We start from the raw sequence: 24,632 nt of genomic DNA on the forward strand, positions 1-24,632 counted from the left end.
TTCGATATGTATAATTTAGACACCATCTTTTTAATCACAGGAAAGTGCACAGGCTTGGTTCCTTCCTCAGTTTTCAGACCTGCCTCAACCACTTGTAGCCACCTGAGCTTGATTAAGCCAGCCCACCTCCCTGAGCTTCAATTCATTCAACTGAAAAAACAGTTTGTCAATAAAACTCCTTTCTTCTCAGGAGTAAGCTAAGAGCACGTTCATAGACAGCCTGAGAGTGAATGTGTTTTTAAGCCCTTAGGTGCTATATGATTATCATCATCATGGAAAATAGCCATTTGTTTTGCTGGGAAAAAGAACAGGAAAATCAGATTCTGGATGTTTATGGGGAAAATACAAAACCTTGGTTCTGAATGCAGAGGGAGAGAATAGACAGTCTATTTTTCTCCTGCTGGTTCAATGATAGCTATTAATGTTTTTAAGTCTTACAGATTAGTCTTAAAAACTCACTTTTCTGAGGTCTTGTTGCAGTTGAAAAGCCCATGGGAGCGATTTCTAGTAATCTAAGTTAATAAACTGTAAATTAACTTTATTTTCAAAGATTAATTAAAAAAACAACTACAAAAAAACCCCTATGACCTTTGACAAAATAATTGCACCAGTTGTAAAACAGCTAAATGCTGATTAACAGACATATCCAAAAATTAGTGTACAAAATAAAAAGATACATAGAACCAGAGAAATTATTTTGTAACTACTTATTTCCTTTTATGTAATTTTCTTTCTCTGAATTATAATTCCTTTCTAAACCATAAAATGTTTGACCAATGTCTGATGATGCATATCCATAGAGATAAAACTTGAATTAAAAGAAGAGGCAAGAACTGGCGCTTCATTCATCTCTCCCATCAACTCTCTCTTTGTGGTCCTGATTTATCAGAGAGAATGTACTGGAGTTTGCAAAGGAGAAAAAACACCACAGAGCTTTTCTCCCAGTGGTCTGCTTTCAGAATGAAGAAGGAGAAGTCAACATTTGAGAAGTGTTTACCATGGACCAGGAGGTAATATAATACATCATTTAACTCTCCCAAGTAGCCTGGAGCACAGATTCCACTACCTCCCCATAACAATGAGAAAAGCAAGGCTCAGAGAGGCTTAGACACTCATGCTGTCTGTATTAGTCGATTTTCACACTGCTATAAAGAAATACCCGAGATTGGGTATTTTATAAAGAAAGGAGGTTTAATTGACTCACAGTTTTACATGGCCGGGGAGGCCTCAGAAAACTTACAATCATGGCAGAAGTGAAGGAGAAGCAAGTACTTTCTTCTTCACAAGGCAGCAGGAAAAAGAGAGAGTAAGGAGAAACTGTCAACACTTATAAAACCATCAGATCTCATTAGAATTCACTCAGTATCACAAGAACAGCTTGGGGAAAACTGCCCCCATGATCCAATCACCCTCACCCTCCTTTGACACGTGGGGATTACAGTTTGAGATGCGATTTGGGTGGGGACACAGAGCCAAACCATACCATTCTCAAAGCATTAGGAAGTGCACATACCAGAGTTCCACTGCAGGCTTCCAGGACTTTGGAAACAGTTATTTTCTCTTAAAGAGATTGCTGAGTACCTGGCATCATGAACGCCACTGAAATTGGACTCTCTTTCTTTCTGTGGGATATATGGGTCAGGATTCTCCAGAGAAACTGAACAATTAGGTTGTGTGTGCACACATAGAGAGAGATTTGTTTGAAGGAATTGGCTGGTGTGATTGTGAAGTCTTGATCAGTCCAAAATTTGCACTGTGGGCTGTTAGGCTGGGGACCCAGAGATGAGCAGATGCATAGTTCCAGACTAAAGGCTGATTTCGGGTATTACATAGAATTCCTTCTTACCCATTCAGGCCTTCAACTGATTGGATGAGGCCAACTTACACTAGAGAAGGCAGTCTTAATCAAAGTCCACCAACTTAAATGTTAATCTCCTACAAAAACACCCTCACAGAAACATCAGAATAATATTCGACCAAATATCTGGGCACCTTGACCCAGCTAAGTTGACACATAAGATTAACCATCACATGGGGATTATTCATTATGGGATCCAAAGTGACAAAGAGAAAATCCCCAGTGTCCAGAAGCACTTATCCTTGCATTAAAACTGATTGAAATCTCATATGCTCTTGTCCGACGATTGAGGTCAAGGTCCATTCTTCCCAGAAAATAACAAAGACCAGGTGACAAAGAACACTGAGAAAATCATGGAACAAAAAATGTAAAGACAGATGAACCCCAGATTTCTTAGTCTCAACGTAATCACTTTTTTTTAAAAATTTGGAAAACAGTTACCCTGAACTCCACAATGAATGATCACTCATCAATGACATGTTCTTCTTCCCTTATGAATGGCATTTCCTTTGAACAAGTAAATCTGTAACTTAGAGGCCATACAAACTATTGACCTGCTGCAAAGTGGAATCTCTGCATTGTTGCCGTCTTCTCATCACAGGACTAGCAAATATTTCCTGACCTTTCATTGTGGGCCACATCATGGGGAGCTTCTACCTGTCCTACTACAGTTACCTGCACAACTCTCCCTATCAATCTCACAGTTCTTATCCTCCCAATTTGGTATTGTCGTTGGTGATTTGCAGTTGGGGAAACTGAGTCTCAAAGAGATGAGATGCTTTTCCTAGGGACTCACAGGTTGTGGATGCCAGCTCCAGGTTTTGGATTTGTCTCTGTGCTAACGCCCGTGCTCATGACCACTGCCTCTTTCATAATCTTATTATTTTATTTTATTTTGACACAGAGTGTCACCCTGTCACCCAGGCTGGAATGCAGCAGAGTGATCATAGCTCCCTGCAGCCTCAAACTCCTGGGATCAAGGATCTTCTGCCTCAGCCTCCCGAGTAGCTGGAACTATAGGTGTGTGCCACCACGCCTGGCTCATAATCTTTTTAGAATTCATTTTTCATTTGGTCTCTGTAATTTTATTTTCCTTTGTTTATTTATAAAGTACACTGCTCTGAGGTTTAAAACAATTCACTGGCATGGTGGCTCACGCCTGTAATCCCAGCACTTTGGGAGGCTGAGGCAGGCGGATCACAAGGTCAGGAGTTGGAGACCATCCTGGCTAACACTGTGAAACCACCATCTCTACTAAAAGTACAAAAAAATTAGCCAGGTGTGGTGGCAGGTGCCTGTACTCCCAGCTACTCGGGAGGCTGAGGCAGGAGAACAGCGTGAACCTGGGAGGCGGAGCTTGCAGTGAGCTGAGATGGCGCCACTGCACTCCAGCCTGGATGACAGAGTGAGATTCAGTCTCACAAAAATAAATAAATAAAATAAAGTGTTCACATTTGGGGTACCGAATATCCTGTGTCTTGATCTAGGTGGTGGTCACATAAGTGTGCTTATATATAAAAATTCATCAACCTGTGCGCTGAAGGTTAATGAGCTTTATGGAGGTATATCCTACATGAATACAATAATTTAAAACTACAGAAATGGAAATTTAAAAATAAGCAATCAAAGACAAAACAAAGCAAAATAACAAAACAATGAAATCAGAATCATAGGATCGTAGAAAATCTGCACAGAAAGAGACCCACAGAAACTTTTCTTTGATCTGACACTTTTTTCACACTGCACTGTCATGGCTTGTCTATGAGTGCTCTGGTCATCTCGCCAGACCATGAGCTCACCATGGGCAGAACCTGGCACATTTTGTCCTTTGACACATGCTTGCAGGGTGATTAAAAGATTTTTTGCGGTGATACATTTTATTTGCACACGTTATCTGGTATGAGTCAAAAAACCTAATTGTATTGACAAACAGGCCCTTGGCAAAGATGTTTATTGCACACCTTACATTTGCAAGGTTATCTCTTCTCATCTTACTGAGCTCTCACCTTAATCTTCCTGATCATCTCCTTCTTACCCCGTTAAGTGCCCACTCACCTAAAACACACTGGGTAATGATGTTTATTACCCAACAATGAAAATATTGTTATTTATGGTTATAATCAGGATGTCATCAAATATGAATGCTCACATTCGGTGAGGGCCTTTCAACTGATTGTTTATGTAAATGAAAGCATTCGCTCATCATCACATCCATTTTGGGAAGAAACAATCAGCTAGGCGGGTTGTTTCTCTCTATAATATCTTTTTAGTATTCAGTTCACTGAAAACCAATCTGCAACAAAAGAAAAAAAAATACAAATTTAAGGTTAAATGTAAACCTATAGCAAATGTTAGCATGCCCTGGAATGACACAGGCAGAAACTCAATTGCAATTCCTCTTCACTGGGAAACTTAGAATGGGCCTCCAATCTGGATGCAGTTTCCAATAGAGAACTGGCCTTTCCATCCTAGTTTCTCCCACTTAGCACAAAGTGGACAGGGCCATTATGCAGTGGATGTAACCACCCCAGCCCAGGAATTGGGCCATCTATATCATCTCAAGGTTGTCACATTTACAAGCAAGTCTTAGTTAACTTATCTGTTGTATTAGTCTGTTCTCACACCGCTAATAAAGACATACCTGAGACTAGTTTATGAATAAAAGAGGTTTAATGGACTCACACTTCCACATGGCTGCGGAGGCCTCACAATCATGGTGGAAAGCAAGGAGGAGCAAGTCACATCTTACATGGATGGCAGCAGCCAAAGAGAAAGAGAGTGTGTAGGGGAACTCTCCTTTATGAAACTGTCAGATCTTGTAAGACTAATTCAATATCACAAGAACAGCATGGGAAGGACCCATCCCCATGATTCAATTACCTCCCACTGGGTCTCTCCCATGAAACATGGGAATTGTGGGGGCTACAATTCAGGATGAGATTTGGATGGGGACATAGCCAAACCATATCATCTGTGAATGCATGCTTAGATGGACTGTAAGTGAAAACTCTAAGCATGTGTCCATAACAACCATCTCAGTGGATAGACTCCATTGTACTGTTAGGAAGGAGGGAAAATATTCTGTCTCCAACATTTATAGTAACTAATGCTGAGGCTCTAAGTTACAATAAAAAGTAAAAAGAGCCCATTGTACTGTTCTCTAAAGGGGATACACACTTCTTTTCTAAAGAACCAGATAGTAAATGTTGACTCTGTGGGCCACTTAGTCTTTGCATTCCAAGTGTGTCTGTGCAGCAATAAAACTTTATTTGCAAGACATATTTGATCTGTGGACCATAATTTGTTGACCAGTGGTCTAAAGCATCCTTACTTGAAGTATTATCCACAGATCGTTAGTACTGCAAGATATTCTTTGCAAAAAAAAAGTCTCTACACAAATAAGTTGGGAAATATTTCATAGCTTGTCCCTCCAGGGTATTCACACAGTGCACATGATCCTTCTAAATCTGCTGCAAAGAAACGATTGAAAACACAATTTTTCCAAACTTCTTTGACCTTCCTTTGCACCCAGCCCCTGTGCCTGCCCAAAGGACTCTTGCTTTGGGGAATGCAGCTCTGAGCATGTTTTTGTCATCGGGGCCCTGAGATGCTAAAAAAAGAAAGACTCTTTAAGCCATTTTGCTAACCTTCTGTGATCCATCTTATGGGGGGTAGGATTGAGGTCTGGGGAGGCTAACAGATCTGGCAGGTAAGGCAGTAAACCCCTGATTGGTGAGTTACTTTGTCCTAATGGTCTGAAGATTGCCAAGCAGCAGCCTTGGGACACAATGGAAAGATCACTTTGAGAAGAATAGAGAGACCTGAGTCTTCGTCTTCATGCTGCCCTCGGTTCGCTTTGTGGTTCTGGAAAGCTGCTTCATCTTTCTGAGTTTCACCTGCAAAATCATTTTCCCCATTTGAAAAAGAAAGATGTTTATTTAGAAAATTCCTGAAAGTTTTGCAGTGTTGTTGTTATGGTTTCAAGCCTTCTTTTTTTTCTTGTCTTTAAGGGTAAATTGAATGAATGTAGAGGTAAAATCCCAGGATGAGGAAACTCAGAAAGGAGGATTAGCACTTCTTTTCTTTCTTTCTTTTCTTTTCTTTTTTTTTTTTTTTTTTTTTTTTGAGACAAAGTCTCAGTCTGTCATCCAGGCTGTAGCGCAGTGGCATGATCTAGGCTCAATGCAACCTCCACCTCCTGGATTCAAGCGATTCTCCCACCCCAGCCTCCGAAGTAGCTGGGAGGATTACAAGCCCATGCCACCATGCCCGGCTAATTTTTCTATTTTTAGTACAGATGGGGTTTCACCATGTTGGCCAGACCTCAAGTGATCCACCCACCTCAGTCTCACAAAGTGCAGAGATTGCAGGCATGAGCCACTGCACCAGGCCGGATTAGCACTTCTTTAACCATGCACTTGACTTTCTGACTTTCAATTTTGTGTAAACAAAGCGGACCAGATTTTGGCTTCCCAAGTCAGAATCATGAGGGTCAAAGCCCCAAGGGAAAGACAAATACAGCAGCAGCAGCAGCACACACTCACAAAGACAGACGGTGGACTTGCCGTCAGGAGCACAAGTCCTGAGCTGAACCAGGTTTCCTCATTCATTCCTCATGGGAACTTGCACAAATTACCCACTTTTTTTCTTCTGGCCTCGGTCCCCCAGTGTATCACTAGAGAGTGGTACTTTATAAACTGTTGTAATAAGCAAAGAATAGTTTTATTAATATCATAACTGCTACCATCACTGTGGCTACTCCACACCAAGTATAAGAGGTGAAAGAAAATTGTGTGGTGAATATTAAAACACTTCATAGAGCTGGAAGGGCCATTGAGAAATCAGCGATCCACTTCCTAGCACTGCCTATTGTTGTAGAGCCTCCTCCCTTGCAAAATGGGAGGGCTTTAAGGCCCCTTCAACTCTGAGACATTTAGAGAGAGTGATTTGTAATGTCTCAGACACTGTTAAATGTGTTTGAGATATCATTATATTTATTCTACTAAGATGACGATGGTACTAATGGGACATGCCTCACATAGGAACAGGGAGACAACCTCGATTTCTGTAGGAAAAAAAATATATATGTTAAAAATGGCAGGGCAATCTCTCTCATGGAGGGATGGGAAGAAATTGGCCTTGAAACCAAAAGTTTGTATGGATGTTTAAAAAAAATACATGACTTTGCTTTCTTGAAAATTTATCCAACTGAATTTCCTTTCAAATGAGAACTGAATGATTCCTTCTTTTTAGCTAGACCTGGGTTTCATAAATACCATCTCTGCACAGTATATTACGCACATCATTTATTCAGCAGATATCATAATATATTCAGGGCTGCTCTTAGGAAGAGAAATTTCAATATTAGATAAAAATAGTGAGATGGCGACGGTAACAGTGTTTGTCTGGTACACAGGGTAAATAGGATTGTTAGCAATTGCTAAAGGCTTCAGGAAAAGATAGGGAAACAAAGATAGCTCGTGCCAGATTCTGAGCCGAGCAGTTGCAGAGGTTCAAGGAAGCTTGATTACCTTCTGCCACCGCGTACTTCTAAGCAGCCCCAGAGATGAGTTCCTCCTTTCTTATATTTTCTTGTAAGCATGGCTGAATGTTATCCTAATTAGAAATCTGCTCAGATTTGGAAACAGGCTGGCGTTGTCTTCTCTCCCTAACCCTCCATCCTCCCACCTCTCTGTATGTCTCTCTCTCTCTCTCTCTCTTGCACACACACACACACACACTCATAATAATGTCCACTGTCCACAAAGAGTCAGAGTCTTGTCTTAGCCTGTCACCAAATTGGCTTGACACAGGCTCTGGGCCTCTCTGAAAGTGAGTTCCTGGACCTGCATGGGCAGTGATTGGAGTGATGAATCTCTCCAAGCCTCTCTGCCCATGTCCTCTACATCCAAAGTGCTGACCTGTAATGAACACTAACAATGCCTGGGCCTGGTTCTGTGTTTTATACGTGTCAACTCATTTAACCCTCACAACACCCAGGGAGGTATGTAGCATTAGTCTCTTCATTTGGTGAGGAATCTCTCCACTTGACAGATGAGGAAACAGGTGGGTACCAAGAATTTAAGGAATTCACCCAAGGTCACATCTAGGAAGTGGCCGAGCCAGAATTCCAGCCTAAGCCACGTGGTTTCAAAAGCACAAAGCAGAAAACCTAGCACAGAGCCCAGCCTCAAAGGCACAGAGCTGCAGTGAATGCCCCTCTGGTAGACACTCCAGAGCAGCGGCTCCTGTATGTCCACTCATGTGTGCGTGAACACTCATGAATGTACCCGACACTCTGCTTGGCACACGCAGAACTGAGACTTGCGGAAGTGTGCTAGTGTCATCAGAACCAACCCAGGGTTGGTCCGGGGGAGACTGTCCCGGGGAAGAAAGAACTGCAATTTAGAAGAAGAAGAAGTCAGTGCAGCAGAGGAGGCCCTGTGGATCCCAGACAGCGGGGAGGCAGCCTAGGGCTAAAGGAGTCAAGAGGCTCCCAGTGAAAGATGCATTCACAATGTGAAGGATGGATCGGACACGGAAATGGGAAACGCAAGCCAGGTGGATACACAGGACAGAGAAGTGCAAAGTGAGAGGTGGGCAGGCTCCCACCACAATGGGGCTGGGCTCAGGGCTATTTTGTGTGAGGGAAGGGAGGCAAGAAGGCTGTAATAGCAAACTTGAACTATTTTTTTTGTATTGTTTTGTTTTTAACAAAGCTGAATGCCAGTGAAGTATTTGCAGGGGCTTTGGAACGTCTGGTTGAGTTTTTGCACAAGGGTTCTTGGGCAACCTTGTAGATGCCTGGCAAGGTTGCAGCAGAGCCTGTAATTCTCACACTTCCCAAATCCTCCCAAAAGCCTATACAACGGTAGACCATGCATTTCTTTATTATCTTCTACGCAGGGACCACCTGGATCCTTATCTAAGAACATAGACTTGAAGTTACTACAATTAACCGACCTCCTATTCATTCTTCTCATTTTTTTTCTGAGGCTACGGATAAGATGCTTACATAGATACACTATGCATTTCATGGTTCTATTTCTTTCCTTTTTGCTTTTACACATGAGGCCCAGGGGGACCACTGCACAGGAGGAGCCCGGGAATGCGTGGGAACCATTAGTGCTCTGTGGGACCAGAGCTTGCTCTAGCAGCCATTGTTTTTGCCTCATTAAAAACTTTCTTGTTTCTTCACCCACCAGTAATAGTGGTTTGTTGTTGTTTTCTCAAGCATTCTGACAGTTTCAAAACCAGGAAGCATGACTCAATCCTAGTGGGGGCTCAGTTTAATTCTCTGAATGAACAGAATGAAATTACATATGTAGGAAGATTGTTTAATCTTTCTTTATCTACTCTGTTAACCCACCTTAAGAACCAAGCTCCAAACTGAAGTACAGCAGGTGATGTGTGTCTTTTTCTCACTTTCACCTCCTGGAGAGTCAAATCCTCTAGCGAGGGCCTCTGTGTACACACTCCCACTTGGCCTCCATTATTTCTTCAGGGTCAGCTTCCTTATTTCCTTTGACAGTTGAGAAAGTTGAAGTTTAGAGTCATTACATATTGCTGAGAAACATAGAAAGTGGTTTAAAAAAAATAAACAAAAATGCACCTGATTCTAAACTTTGTGTTCTTTCCACCAAACTCAGTTTTCTTCCCCTAAATGAAAAAAAAAAAAGGTACCCATGTAGGAAGCTTCAAGTTCAGTCTCACTATCTGTAAAATGAGACAGTGAAGATTACTCAAAAACTGCTTGGAAGTATTGAATTATTCCTGGCTTATACATTGTAGGGGATAAGGTAGGTAAATTCAGTGCTAGTTGAATTTTGTGTTAGGCTATTCTTTTACTGCTATAAAGAAATACCTGAGACTGGGTAATTTATAAAGAAAAGAGGTTTAATTGGCTCATGGTTCCCCAGGCTGTACAGGAAGTATGGCTGGGGAAGCCTCAGGAAACTTATAATCATGGTGGAAGGTGAAGGAGAAGCAGGCATATTTTACATGGCTGAAGTAGGAGAAAGAGAGAGAAGGGGAAGGTGCTACACATTTTTAAACAACCAGATCTCCTGAGAACTCACTCACTATCACAACAGCAAGGGGGAAGTCCACCCCCATGATCCAAGCCCCTCCCACCAGGCCCCTCCTCCAACACTGGGGATTACAATTCAACACCCGATTTTGTGGGGGCACAAATCCAAACAATATCAAATTTCAATCTGGATCTTTTAAAGAAGAATGGAAGGAATGCTCTAATGTGTTGCTGAGTGGATAAGGGACACGGAAGTGGGAGAATTCAAATGGCTTGTTCAATTTCATATGGCTCATTACTTGGTCCTTTAATTCTAAATCCAGCATGTGGGATTTGGCCAATGGATTGCTTGGAAAGAACAATTGGACTAGATCCTCTGATTTCTCTTCTTCTGTCTCATCTCCTAATTTAATTTCTTCTTCTTTCCCTTTCCATTTCTATCAGTATAGAATGGAGAACACAAACAAACAAACGTCAAGAAACATAGGCTTGGATTTTTCTCCTCTTTTTTGCTCTGTGAGTCTGTGAAAGTCTCTTGAACTCTCTGAGATTGATTTCTTCCTACATAAAAGGAAGGAATTGGTCTAAACTATTTTAAGATTTTAAATCTTAACGTCTCCCTTCCTCTCCCTTGCCACATTCACCTCCTCCTGTTGTGATCTAGTCTCCGGAAACTTGAAGATTACAAGCAGAAAACAAGCCTGATACACTTAGCATATGCAAATGCTGTGCCAGAGAGACCACCAAAGCTTGGATTCCTCCTTCTGACTCTCCAGAGATATTTAGGGCCAAGGCTTTCAGCCAGGGCAGAAGGATTCTAAGTGTCTAAGCATTTTGAGTACATAAAACTTAACTAGCATTCTGTTCCAAGCCAGTTCGGCCTCATCGAAACACCCCTGGCATGAGCTGTGATTCCTGGGAGTCCATCCTCCCTCAAGACAACAGAAAGTGCTTCCTCCTGTGCCTCTCAGGAATGCCATGTCCATTGCTCCACCTTACCAAGAAGGCGCAAAGCCTGAGAACGGGATTTGCAAATAAGGGAGGGGGAATGGAGGCCTAGGGCAAGTGGAAAGAGAGTTAAGAAAGGAAGATGGAAGATGCAGGGGCTGGAGGATAGGAACTGAGGACTGAGCAGCAAGCAGGAAGAAAGAGAAGGGAGGCAGGGAACCCAGCAGAGGGACAGGCAGACAATAAGCCCGAGGCAGGAGCAAAAGGGAAAAAGCCGGTGGTGCTAGTTTGAGGCACTGCACCTTGTTTGAATTCCAAAATTTATCATTTCTACTAAATGGAACTGGAACTTACTGTACATTTAACAGACAAGCCACTGTACTTTGCAGTATCCTTGAGAGATGGAGGTGGACCGAGGGACTGTTACTTTTTGCCATCATGAGGAGGACACGGACTCTCAGACAAGATAATCCTCCTGAAGCTGCTTGAGAGTGAAGTGCAGACCTAGGGCCCTGGATTCTAGACCCCAGAACCACCAGCTGGCCTGGACTTCCGACCTCCAAATTCAGGCCTGTTCTCACCCAGCTCAGGCACATAGCCAAACTCGATGGCATGAAAATCAATTAGAACACGTGAGAGAAGATGGTTCTCAGTCTGAACCAGACACACCAATGAATGGTCTTGGAGGCCAGGTCCCAAACGCTCCCCCCATATTTCTTTTGTATATTACAGGCCAACAAAATTAGCGTCTGCTTGAAAATCACAGAGAAGGTTGGTGTGACTGCAACTCTAACAATGAATGCACTTAGCAATTCTGTAATATATCATTTGACAACAAATATATGACTAGCAAGAGGGAACAAGTGCTGGGGACTAGATACAGTTAAATCAGAACAAGCGTCCATCCTTCAGAAGCTTACCACATGGTAAAAGACTTAATGTATGTGTTCAAGTATCTTTTTTTTTTTCTGAGACATGGTCTCACTCTCTCACTCTCTCACCCAGACTGGACTGTAGTGACGTGATCTTGGCTCACCACAACCTCAGCTTCCCAGGCTCAAGCGAATCTCCTGCCTCAGCCTCCTGAGTAGCTGGGATTACAGGCACGCGCCACCACTCCTGGCAATTTTTTATATTTTTAATAGAGAAGGGGTTTCACCATGTTTGCTTCCTGAATTCAAATGATCCACCTGCCTTGGCCTCCCAAAGTGCTGGAATTACAGGCATGAGCCACTGCTCCCAGCTGGTTCAAATATCTCTTTAAAAAGATTTTTAAAAAGGAATGAGAAAGGAAAGTCTGTGTGGTTTGGTTAATGAAGCATAAGCTTCAGTGCTGACCTGGCATCTTTAACAGATTAGCTTTGAAGTCAAACCAACCTTGTAGATCCTCAGTTTTCTCATCTCTAAAATGGAGCAAGCAAGAGTCATGACACTCAGATGCTGTGCAGACTCCAGGTGATCCTACAGCATACTCGATATGCCTGGCATATCATCAGGGGTCCCACACATGCACAAGTTTCCCTTTCATTCCAAACAGAGTATGTTTTTTCCAGTTTTAAGTTGATGCTATTTCCTCATCTGCATTTTTTTTCTCTTCCATTCTTAATAAGTTGAGTAAGAGGGACAGTGAACTGGAAAGGGAAAACATGTGAAAATGCTGAGAATTCTGAAAATACATCTTTCCAAATTGTGCAGCTTTGTGTTGGCAAGATGACAAGGGCCCCGGAAACCGGGTGCAAACACAGCACGGCAAAATCACGCAGCTTGCGTGTGCAATATATGTATGTTACATGCCAACTGCTGAACAAGTGCTTTTAAACAAATGACAAATATGATACGATGCTCTGAGGATCAGGCCAAGTGAACGCAAGGGTTTGCAAGATTCAGATGTGGACACGAGGTTCCTCTCGTTCCCGCCCACCAGCCCTTGCCAAGCCCGAGACCCCAACATAACTCCTTTTGCCTCAACCTCTCTATGTGCGGCACCACACACATGCACACACCATCAAGCAATCACAACTCCATCCCCTGTGTTAAGCCTGTAGGCTGTAGAATATCGGACAGCACATTATTTTCCCAATCAATTTACGAACTTAACTAATAATTTAATTCGCCGCATGACAAATCCACTAGCTCATGCCGAAAGCAACTTAAATGGAACGGTCATAAAATTCCCTTCTACGCCTCTGCTTGATGCCATCGTTAAAAAAGAGAAGGGATGACAAAGTGAAAGGGAAAGTGCAGTGATTCTTTTATGTGAAGATTACATTTAAAAATAACCGACTAACCGTCTGCACTTTTCGGGGGCCTGACGTCTCGAAACGCATTTAGATTGATGCAGGCTGGGGCTGAAGTTCTCGTGCTGAGTAAACAGTCAAGTGTTCTTAATAGGAATTGCAGTTTCTCGACATCTGTTAGGGAAAAGGGAATGGCGAAACAACAATTTAGAGTGAGATTGGTTTTGTTAAATGCATTTAAATTCCAAGATTAGTGGTGTTCTTTCTTTTTCAATTAGCATTTACTTGTAGAAAGGTTACAGATGAAAGGGCTGGGGAAGAGATCGGGTGGATTTTTTTCCTTACTGAGAGGACACTCCAAAGCATAGTAAAGCTAAAATAGGAAGAGAACATAAGACTTAAAGGAACTTAAAACCGATGCCAAATTGAGACTACAAATCTTGAAGGGAAAGCATTTAAAATAAAATAAAATAAAAATAAAGTGAAGTTGAGTCTGGATTTGATGATCCTGTCCTCTGGGCAGAAAAATCATAAATTGCTTTGAGAAAATACAGGGATTTCTATTTTCCAAGCCAGTTACTAAGCAAAATTTGTGTTATTTCTCAAATATATGCCATGGTTCTGTGTGAGTGTGTAAGGAGCTGTAACTAGCTCACTTTTTTTTTTTTTGATAGAAACATAAACAGAGACGAAAAATGTAGGGAATGTTTCACCTGTTTTACTGCCATTAAATAAACCTCATCTGCTACCAAGCTGTTTTGGGTGACATTTGCTAAATAAATACATTTTGTGGGAGACTTGAACAGTGAAGCACAGAGACATGCAACCGATGTTCTCAGATGAATCCTGTTTGCTTCTCTGTGCCTATACCCCTACCCCAGGGGGAGAGTGAAGTGGTAAATTCAGGTTTATGTTTTCACATTGGTATTTTATTTTCAAACGTACACAGCTACAACAAAAAGTACATGCTTTTGTTACTCGCGTTTCTTGTAATTCTCTCTCTCTTTCTGCTCCCTAACCCAATTTTCCCCTCTCCCTCACTACCTTCCTCCCTCCCTCCACAAATATCTTTATTGCATTTTTTTTAATTGGGGAGTATTCACTATTTCTTTACACTTCTATATGGATTTCACTTTTAAAAAATCTATCAGCATGTATATTTTGTGCATGTCTGAAACCTTTAAAATATTATTTGATCTTCATGATTATTTAAAAATATATATATTGAGTATTTGCTTAAGGTAAAGCCATTGCTGCCATTTCCAATTAAAAAACTAACAAATATATTTTAAAAGAATGTCTGCCAAGACTGTTCTCTGACAAAGTATCTCTGTGGATATTTAAATGGCACCAAGATGGATTACTGTTTCTGATTATTTCTCGTGTAGGGTCTCAGCGATTTTGCAGAAATCATAATTTAAGAAAATGATGGAAAGGAAGCTTTGAATACGGGGTGTTGTTATTGCACTGGCTGGACAACCAGATGGGGCTATTCCCAGTCCCCAGCACACAGCTAGAGAATCTATTCAACAATAACTAAAAAGGTATACAGTTCTAGAACATTCTGCAACCAGACTTCAGGCACCAGGAGGCCTCCGTAGGCAGGGTTCCTCGGGCTTCTCAGCTGGCTTCCTTGGAGAAATTTCATATGCTGATTCCTTTCAATTATCTGTCAATTTTCAAAATGCAAATAGAAACATGCAGTCATCACTTTGGTACTCACCAACTGATTTCTTCCAAGCACCCAGACCATAAGTGAATGCACTTCAATATGTTCTCTTCCTTTTTTTAAGTGGAGTTAATATTACTGAGCAGATTTTGGTCAGCTTCCAGGAACCCAGTGTGTGGAGAGGCAGAATTTTATTTTAGAAGCACAAGTTGGTTTGAAAAATGTGAACTTACCCCAACTCTTTCTTTGTTTCATCTTTCTTACTAGACATATTTTCCTAAAGAAAACATAAATAAAAACAAAAAAAAATTTATTCATTGATGCACACAGACACACACATACACAATTTAGGTCAAATTATTTTTACTACTTAGGATGTCTTTAGTTATTTTACATATTTATAACACAGAAAAAAGTAAGAAGAAAAGGAAAAATGTTGTATAACCTTAAGACCAGGAGATAACCAATAATAAATATTTTGCTATGATTTCTTTTCATATTCTATGCATATACATTTTATGGAATTGAGTTCACACTGTTCACACAATTTTGCTTTCTCTATTTTGCCTTTACCTTTATCAATAAGCATTTTCTTTATATGCTTAAAATTTCTTTATTAACATAACCTAATACATATGCACAAAATGTTACCTAATCATTCACCTGTTTAAGGGCATTTTGTAATTTCCAATATTTTTTCCTTTACAATTTCGGGTAATGTTTAAATAAACCAATTTATGGAAAAGAGCTACCTATGTTGGATTACTTGCTTAGAATGAATTCCTGGAAATAGAATTACTGGGTCAAAGGGTACCAACATATTTAATGTCCCCAAAGGCATATTGGCAAATTGCCTTCCATACAAATTATACCATTTTCCCCCCATAACTAGTATATAAAAGTGCCTGTTTCACAGTATCTCCCCTGCTCCAAGATCTTTTAAAATCTCTGCAAATTTGAAAAATGAAAAAAATGATAACTATTGCCTGGAACAAATTGTTAAAAGATGCACAGAGCAATACATTTAGTTTTTAAATTTTTTAATTCACAAAGAAATATAAAAGCTTATACACAGGATGTTTTCTGACCAATAAATGCTAAAAAGCCATAATGTTTCATCATACATAGTAGATTATTTTGTTCGAAAACCTATTACATTTTGTATGCTGCTATAGCAGTCTTTCTAGTCCAGAAAACACTTCACTAAAACAGCAACAATATCAGTTTACTGCATACGATTGCAGGCAGCCCACACTAGATTCTAAACACGGTTGAATGGGCATCTTTGAGAGTGGAATATCCATGACTTATCTTGCCAGGCTTGGTACTATGCCAGTGGAGAAGGTGGATGGTGCCATTGTTATTTGGGCAGCCATGCCGATCTCAAGGAGGAAAGCTGAAATTGTTTGAAAACCTGGTTTAAGACAGTCTTTTTGAGATTTAGCCCTAGAGAACACTCAACTAAACGACCAAGAGAGGCAGAGCGAAGACCGTTAAAAGGTGCAGAAAAACTCAACAACAAAATGAAAAGACATAGGAAGAACCTTGTCATGCAAATGAACTTACCATAGAAAACCCAGAGGTCACTGAAAAGCACCTTTGTGCTCTAACAGTACAAAGTTCAAAAAGGGAAGATTCAGCCAATAATTGCTGTGTTTGTCTAAATCTGCATTCCCCCAGGCTATTGTGTTTTCCAAGTTAATAAAGTCAATCCTATTCCTTGAAGTTTTCTGCTAGACATTAGAGTTTCCTGCTAGACATTCTAAGGCTCAACCTACAGCAAACCCTAGAAGATCTCAAAATAGCCCTAATAACTAGGGGTGGATTTTGAGGGTAAAAGGAAAGATCAATTACTCTTTGAATACACTCAATATATGAATTAGCACCAAAAGTATCTCTGTTTATATGACCCTAATCATGTATTCTTCATTAGAAGTTGCCAGCAATAGTGAGTAGACAATCTAACACCACTGATTATTCAAAACCAAAAAAGAAAAAAGAACCCAACAAAGAAAAGGAAAGAAATTAAAAATCCACCAACTTAAAGAAGCATGCTCTACCTCCCCAAATCCTCAATTCCCTTAACTGTCAGATTTTTTTTTTTTTTTTAACTGAGCCAGTCTTCGGAGATGATGGCATTTTTTATTGTAAGAATATTCCTTCTAGTAATCAATTCTTGCTTAATGAAGTGTTCCCTAAATTAAATCTACCCTTTCTGAAAGGTTACTCCCCAAACAAAATGAACAGGAAAATGCCTCCAGTCCATATAAATGTCATCCTGCCCTCCAGTAAATCTGTTTTAATCACTATTTTTAAGGAAGCAGCCCGATTGAATAGGAGAGAAACTCAATTACCTTGTATACCAAGACAACTGTCACAGGGGGTCACAAACAGTGCCTTTCAGAGGAGCCTTCCTCCAGAGAGATGCAAGACACACTTTGTTCTACAAATGATTTGTCCTTTTCCCTTTTTTAAAAAAAAGCAGAGAACCATGTCCCACTGGTGAAAAGAAGAGAAGAAAACTGGTATCAATTGTGGACATACTACGCTAAGTCTCTTTCACTAATTCCTTACCACAAGATTATTAAAGAACTATTTTTCTTTCTTTCTATGGAAATAAAAATGAAGTCCCAGTGGGGTAAGTTCACCCTTAAGGGATGCGGTCACAGGGCTGGAGAGAGGAGAGGTGACACTTGCGCTCTATTCTGTTTAAGTACAAGGGTACCTCTGCTAATAAACCAGTTGCTGACCCCAAACCAGCGTTGAAAAGTCAACCAAGTAAGGACACTCCAGAGAACATTGGTTGGAAAATGACAAGCAGCAGGTACCTCCTGACACGTATTCCAAACAGCCGTGTGCCTTGGATTGGGTTTCTGCAAAGGCATTCATATGCTTTGCAAAGCTAATGTACGGAGGCAGCCTTCAGTGCTTATGTTTTTTGGAATTAAGTTGCATGACTGTGCCTTGCTCTCTAAAATGTGTAAATGTGTAAATTATGCTGAAACAGATTGCCAATGCAAGTTGAAGAAATGAAAAATATGGTGCACTCTCACGGCAAGGGTGCAAGGGCACAGGGGTGTGGCTTGCCACCTGATGTTAAAGGCAGCCTCCAAACTCTCCATGCTTGGGGCTTCTAGAGAGGATGATAGTGAAAAAAGGGATAGTGAAATGTAAAGAAGCTAGATGTCTTTTCCAAGAGCCCACTTACACCTAAACACAATCTCTTACTGGCACAAAAGAGGCTATGTAAATTATTGTGTTACCTAAGTCCTATTTTCAATTCATATTTCATTTCCCCAATTCACCACATCCTAATAGAAATGCCACAGTAACATGCCAAATTTTGATCCCAAAGATACTGAAGAAGAAAAAGATAGGAAAAATGCCCCCACCAAATACGCCACCATATCTCCCTAACTCCATAGCTGCCAAATTTCCAGTGGAGTGTGTGTGTGTGTGTGTACTCACACGCATGTGTTTGTGCCTTCCTGCTACTTATTTTAATATTGCTTCAGTTTACTGTGATGAGGAGACTAACTTCATGTATAAAAACGTCACAAAGAAAAAAGACAGCTCCTCTCTTCAAGGAAATACTTAGAGACACCAGTATTTGGTAAGTTGGAAAGGAAGAGTGAATGCCAATCATTTCTGTAGCCTTAAATGCTCTCATAAAATGAAGAAATGATACAAAAATTATACTGGGTCAATAATGACTTACTTTATGAGACATCAGGGTCAAAATGTTGTCTGTAATTGCTGAATAAATTGCTGAAAGATATCTAGGGTTCAATCCACTCATTCTATGGGCAAGGAAACTAAAAATGTCTGGTAACTTCCTCAGATCACACAGCAAGAGTCATTTAGGATACAGCCTACATCCCTGCTAACTCCTTGCCCTGTGTTCTTCTCAGCACAGGTCATCAACTGAAAATTAAACAAAATCATTTTGAAAGTTTAGCCAGACTATATTTCTCCAGTGCCCAAAAATGTTTCAAGAATGAGATAAGACTGGTTTGAAAATAAATGGATAATGAACATTGTGAATTTTCCTAAAGGTCACAAGTTGGACAATGAAAAGGAAGAAATTTAGATACTACACATCAAAGTAGGTCTTGCAAGGTGGCAGAACCACGTTTCTGTAGAAATTCACTGACACATGCAGACCAATTAAATTGGGAGGGAGGACTGGGCTAGGAATGCTAAAAATAGTGATATCTAATTGTACACAAATGTTTTAGTAGGTGTGAGGGAGTCTTCCAGATTTGCAATTGTTATTCTCTTGTTGCTCTTCCCTTTCCTTTTCTATTGTTCCCTCTCATTTCTTTTTATTGGCTACCCTGAGAAAGAGATAAGATGCTGGAGGTGACAGCTCTGAATTGGCAGTGCCCTGAAGATTTTTTTTTTCCTCTAGTCTTAATACAGAGCACTGTCTATATTGCAAAGTATAACAATGAATTTAAAAAATTGGCCAGGAGCGGTGGCTCATGCCTGTAATCCTAACACTTTGGGGGGCCGAGGCAGGTGGATCACCTGAGGTCAGGAGTTCAAGACTAGCCTGGCCAACATGGTGAAACTTGGTCTCTACTAAAAATACAAAAAAAACTAGCCAGGAATGGTGGCATGTTCCTGTAGTCCCAGCTATACGGGAGGCTGAGGCAGGAGAATCACTTGAACCCAGGAGGCAGAGGTTGCAGTGAGCCAAGATCACGTCATTGCACTCCAGCCTGGGTGACAGAGCAAGACTCCATCTCAAAAAAAAAAAAAATTAATGAATGTTTCTGATTGGATTAATAAAAGTTGGGTCTTATAAAAGATGGGGAACAAGTTCATTTGCATCTGCTACTCTGGCCTCACATGGTATTGATGACTTGATGCCAGATGTCCCATTTGTTTCTCAGAGACATCTTGTGAAACGAGACCTGGAATCAAAATATTTATATATTAGAAAACAGCATTGCCCTTTTTTTTATTAGTTTTTTTATTTTTAATTTTTTGAGATGGAGTCTTGCTCTGTCGCCCAGGCTGGAGTGCAGTGGCGAGATCTCAGCATTGCCGTTTTATATACCAGAATCCTGCTAGCCAACATAAAGGGGCCCCAGACGGAGGCAAGAAGGAAGACCTGTGACATCTGAGTAGACCAGATCCACCATCAAGTACCATCTTTCCCCTTTACAGCAAATGATTCATAACCGAAGATTCGTGATAATTCCAAACACTAGAGATGATTGAGAAACCATAAAAGAGTCTCCAAGTGAATTTGATCTTAAGTTACCATCACTGCTAAATAAATACAATTATTATATGAAAATAATTTGTCTTCACATCTGATTAGCAGCTATTCTGTGACTCTCTTGAGATTAAAAAAAAATACACTTTTTATCTTTATTTCTCTTCTGAAGTTTTACATTCTCATCAGTTAGCACATTGCCTGTTATTTAATAGGCATTTAACAAATATTAGGTAAATAAATAAATATAGCCAAAAATCAATCAAATAGAAAAATATCAGTTTTTATGGCACTCAAGGGCCTTGGGCTTCTGATAATCTGAAACAGTTCACTGCTATGTTTCTGTTTCTGTGATTTTTGTATCTGCAATTCTAAATGTGATTGAGTTCATTCAACGTTTCAATTTAAATATCCAAATTAAATATCAAGAGACAATCATGAAAATTAATATATTTGTTAAGAAGTATGTCCTCTAAATTCCTTTAGTATTTTATTTTGATTGAAGGTAGGTAACTATAAATAACTTCTGGAAATGATTTTTTAAAGCTTCAGAGCACATACTTTGTGTCAGATGTCATCCTGAGCATTTTCATACATATCATTTAATCATCCACAACCATGCATATGATGTCAATCTTATTCCACCTTCTGACGACTCACTCCAGAATGAAGGACCACATCCAAGGTCATTCAAATAGTGGTGGAACTGAAATTTGAATCCATGTGTGTCATTCATGGCAACCAAATATAAATATAAAAATGAAATATTCTTTTAAAAATAACTCAAGATTCTTGAGGATCAATCACGAGTGCACCATATTTACCCAGACGCTCTGTCAAAGAATGCCATTTATCAGGAAACTACTTCACAAGAACTTTAACAATTTAGTTTCTCGAGTGATTGATTTCAGAGTTGACTCTCGTTAGATTCTTGCAGGCTATGTTTAGCAAAATGGATTATGTAATCCATTTTTTTGAACTGAATTTTTATTATCAAATATATTTTCTAGTCAACTAGTCACGATTGAACTTTTTGATGACTTCAACTTCAAAACTACTTCTTACATAATTTTAAAATCCAGCACTAAAAAATACGTTGAGAAACATAAATTAGCATTTCTAGAGGGGAAGAATGAATGTGCATTATTCAAATTTTCTCTGGAAAAGTAGTGAAGGGGAAGGACTAATGCAGTGTAATCACTCTAACCCTTACCAGTATATTACTGTAAACAAGTCAGTTCATCTCTTTAAGCCTTGGTTTTCTCATCTGCAAACTGGGAATCATAAAAACACACATCTTTTCAAATTACTTTTCAAACTGCCATGAGAGCACAGAGGAAATGTCTGTAAACAGAGTTTGTAAAACTCTAAAACAAACGCAATTTCTAGAAAGAGTTTGCGGTGCTACAGGCCAGTCTTGCTTTCTATGTTGACAAGAGCAGGCTCAATTTTCACCAGCAGAGCAGTCACCAGCATTTACTCAAGAATGAATCCATACCAGCCAATTATGTTGAAGCAGTAAATCAAGGTGGTGCTATGACTGAAAGACCATTTGTTTATTATTGAGTCTATTGTTTTCAATTGTTGAGTCCACCACTTTTCACTCTTAATCCTGGAAAGTTAAAGAAGCTTCATTGAAAAATATCATAGTTATTAACATCATCATAATTACCTTATAGTGATTAAGTGGATCATAATTATACGTTCATTCTGTCTTCTGTTTAAAACACAGTCTATGTGGGAGACAGCCCTGATGCCTTTGCAACAGTCGGGTGTGTACCATCATAAGCTGGCATATTTCCAGCTGGGGTAATTGCATTCTGTTCACCAAAAACTCCCTGTAGTTTTCCCTGGAGAAGGTCTCCTTCATTTCCTGCTCAAAACCAGCTGTGCTGTGGGGCTGGAAACAGCTGCCACATCACTACCCTGAGGTAGCTGTGTTTCAACACGGGTTCAAACAAGTCTTGGGTAATCCTATGACCAAGGCTTCAGAGAACACCAATGAGTATCCAGACATTTCTTTAGCTGTGAAAAACAGCAAAGTCTTCCCAATCACACATATCAATAGACGCTATAATTGGGGAGGGGGATATAGCTTTATTTTTGCATGTATTTTTAAATAGAAAAATCTCATCCATTACATAAGATCATGTACCTCCAGCTGCCACAACTCTAATTGGTGAACTAACAGTCTACTTTATTTTAATTGTTCATAGTGAAAGATGACCTTGTGCACCTCCTAATTAATTACTGAGTTTCTTGCAAGACTCTACAGTTGGAGCTAAAATTGATAGAAAACCTAGACCTCTTTCTGAACTATAATCTTGCAGATGTATTTTTGAATGAGAACATGATTCTGTTTACATGATGCTTAGTGAAAGGGACAATGTAGATGTTTGTGGCTTCGTGCGGGCCTCCCATAAAACCCCATGCAGAAGATGAAACATGACACCCTCTTTGTAAGTCATCCAAGACTCCTACCCCCAGTCCATAAGTTTCATATGTATGTAATCAACTTTTATTGGTTCTGGAATTACATTCTGTGAGCACAGAACTCCCCTTTGCCAATTTGAGCACAATCACAGAGCTTGGAAGTGTCATTAATAAAGGGCCTTGTGGTTTGAGCACAGTGAAATGTTTATAAGAACTCTCGCTTCTACCAATACTGATTTTGGTGGGAGAAAAGATTTAGAGAAGATATTTCACAAAAAGAAAAACAGATGGCATAAAAATAGAACCTTTATAAGCTAAAGGTGAACAAACTTTCATTCATTTGTTCTCTACCAAGTGCCTCCTGTGTAAAAGACATAAAGTAAGTATACATGACCTAGATGGGTCCATCCAGGAACTCACACAGAGGTGACCTATTCCTAATCAATCAAGTGTTCACAGAGTGTTATCATCTGAAAGGGAAGCATATAATCACAGAAGAATATTTCTAGAAACAACAAGTCATCAATACACCATGGTCCAAACCAGAACTTTCTGTTCATCTTTGCACATTCAGGAACTCAATCAGGTTGGCAGAATGGTCTCACGTCTAGACTGACAGGAACCAAGCTCATTAAAGTCAGATGTATAGCTTCCAAAATGTTATTTGACTCAGTTTGACAAAATGCTCAAAATACTAATGTGGAAGAAAATATTTACTCTAGGTAGATACACCAAGAAAGCCAGTGAGGCTTAAAATTGCTTAGTGAGCAGAGCATCAGGGCCCAGAAAGTGGAGACGTGGTTCTGACACCTGGCTAGAATAGCTCCACACCTGCATCACCACCAGAAAGACTCTGTGTGAGGGACTAATTTTGCTTGGACACTTTTTGGGCACTGTCAGGTCTAGATGGCTGGACGTCCAGTTTTTTTGGCCTTGGCTGCTCACAAAGGGTTTTCTCCTGATAAGCATAACAAAGGTATCCACTTCTTAAATGATATCCTCATTCCGATTCTAATTCTCAGACATTATTGTTGAGACCCCGGATTGGGATTTAAGCTGTACCCACACTTCAATGTGCAGTTAGAAATCGTTTGCTAGGTTGGAGCCCACAGAGGGCTAACCCACCCATTATGTGTGGATTTGATTATTTTAAGTCTCAGAGAACAATATTGATTCCAGGGTTAGCAACCACCTATTGTCACCTCCAGGAGGAATCAAATTGTGTGCAATGCAAACTTCGTCCACCATGCACAACCCACAAGCATGTGCCTTTGTACAGAAGGTCCCATTTTGGTCTGGATCCCATTTGGGACCTATGTCTTTCCTATGTCCCATTTGGTCTGGCTCTTCATCTTCTGCATGTAATTCCAAGCCATTCACATCTCCCAGGCTTCCCTTTTGCCTTTGATAACTTCTTTGCATGTACCTTCCTTCAAATATTTCTTACATCTGCCTCTTTCTGATTATTTTCATTGCTGTTATCATGAATCAGATCCTGGCTACTTCCAAAGTGACCTACCGTGAACATTTTATTGCCTCTAAACCAAGCTTTCACATTCATCAAATCACTGCCCAGCACAAAACTCTTCGCTGGACTCTTTACCCTATAGCCAAGATTCCATACTCCTTAGCTTGGATTCTGAGACTCTCCACAATGTAACCACTAGCTACATATAGTCAACAAAGTACATCTTTCAGCATCTGAAGACCTGGACTCTAGATCCACTTCTACTGGTTATAAGCTTAATAAAACCATTTCAATACTCTGAATCTTAGGGATATATTTTACCTAGGAAAACACAATACTTGTCTACTACAGTGGTGGAAAAGATCTCAAGAATAATCTTCTGTAGAATATCCATGCCTCTGAACACCTTTACTCATACTTCCAACATTCGCCTTCCGACTTGCTCTTCATCTCTATGTCACCCTGGGATCAATTGCCTATCTCCCTGGCTGTAGGAAAATTTTAGAGTCCACTCTAATCATTAATTCTTTTTACCATCTCCTCTGCATTTAGGCAAATTGGAGTAGATTCCAGATCTTTAAAGAGTTTTAGAGAGAGCAAAATCATGTTAGGCAAATTAACACAAATAACGAAAGCCCTAAAATTCTAGAGAAATCTGTTCTTTATTCTATAGACAGCGGAGACTCCATAAAACTCAAATGATGGCCAATATCAATATAATATGCTACTTTCTGAGGAATATTTAATCCCTTAACACTGAAGA

At 40.1% G+C, this 24,632-nt stretch overlaps 1 long non-coding RNA gene across 1 annotated transcript; it reads right to left on the reverse strand.

The window, feature by feature from the left end:
• Window positions 1–4,056: 4,056 nt before the first annotated feature.
• LOC129488870 (uncharacterized) lies at window positions 4,057–17,193 on the reverse strand. The gene is made up of 5 exons (XR_010122327.1): window positions 17,096–17,193; window positions 14,975–15,018; window positions 13,124–13,246; window positions 9,228–9,380; window positions 4,057–4,151 (listed from the first exon to the last, which is right to left on the reverse strand). It is a non-coding gene; the product is annotated as an uncharacterized lncRNA (long non-coding RNA).
• Between the last annotated feature and the right edge of the window lie 7,439 nt (window positions 17,194–24,632).

The sequence above is a fragment of the Symphalangus syndactylus genome, chromosome 8, assembly GCF_028878055.3.
Source record: "Symphalangus syndactylus isolate Jambi chromosome 8, NHGRI_mSymSyn1-v2.1_pri, whole genome shotgun sequence".
Taxonomy (NCBI): Eukaryota; Metazoa; Chordata; class Mammalia; order Primates; family Hylobatidae; genus Symphalangus; species Symphalangus syndactylus.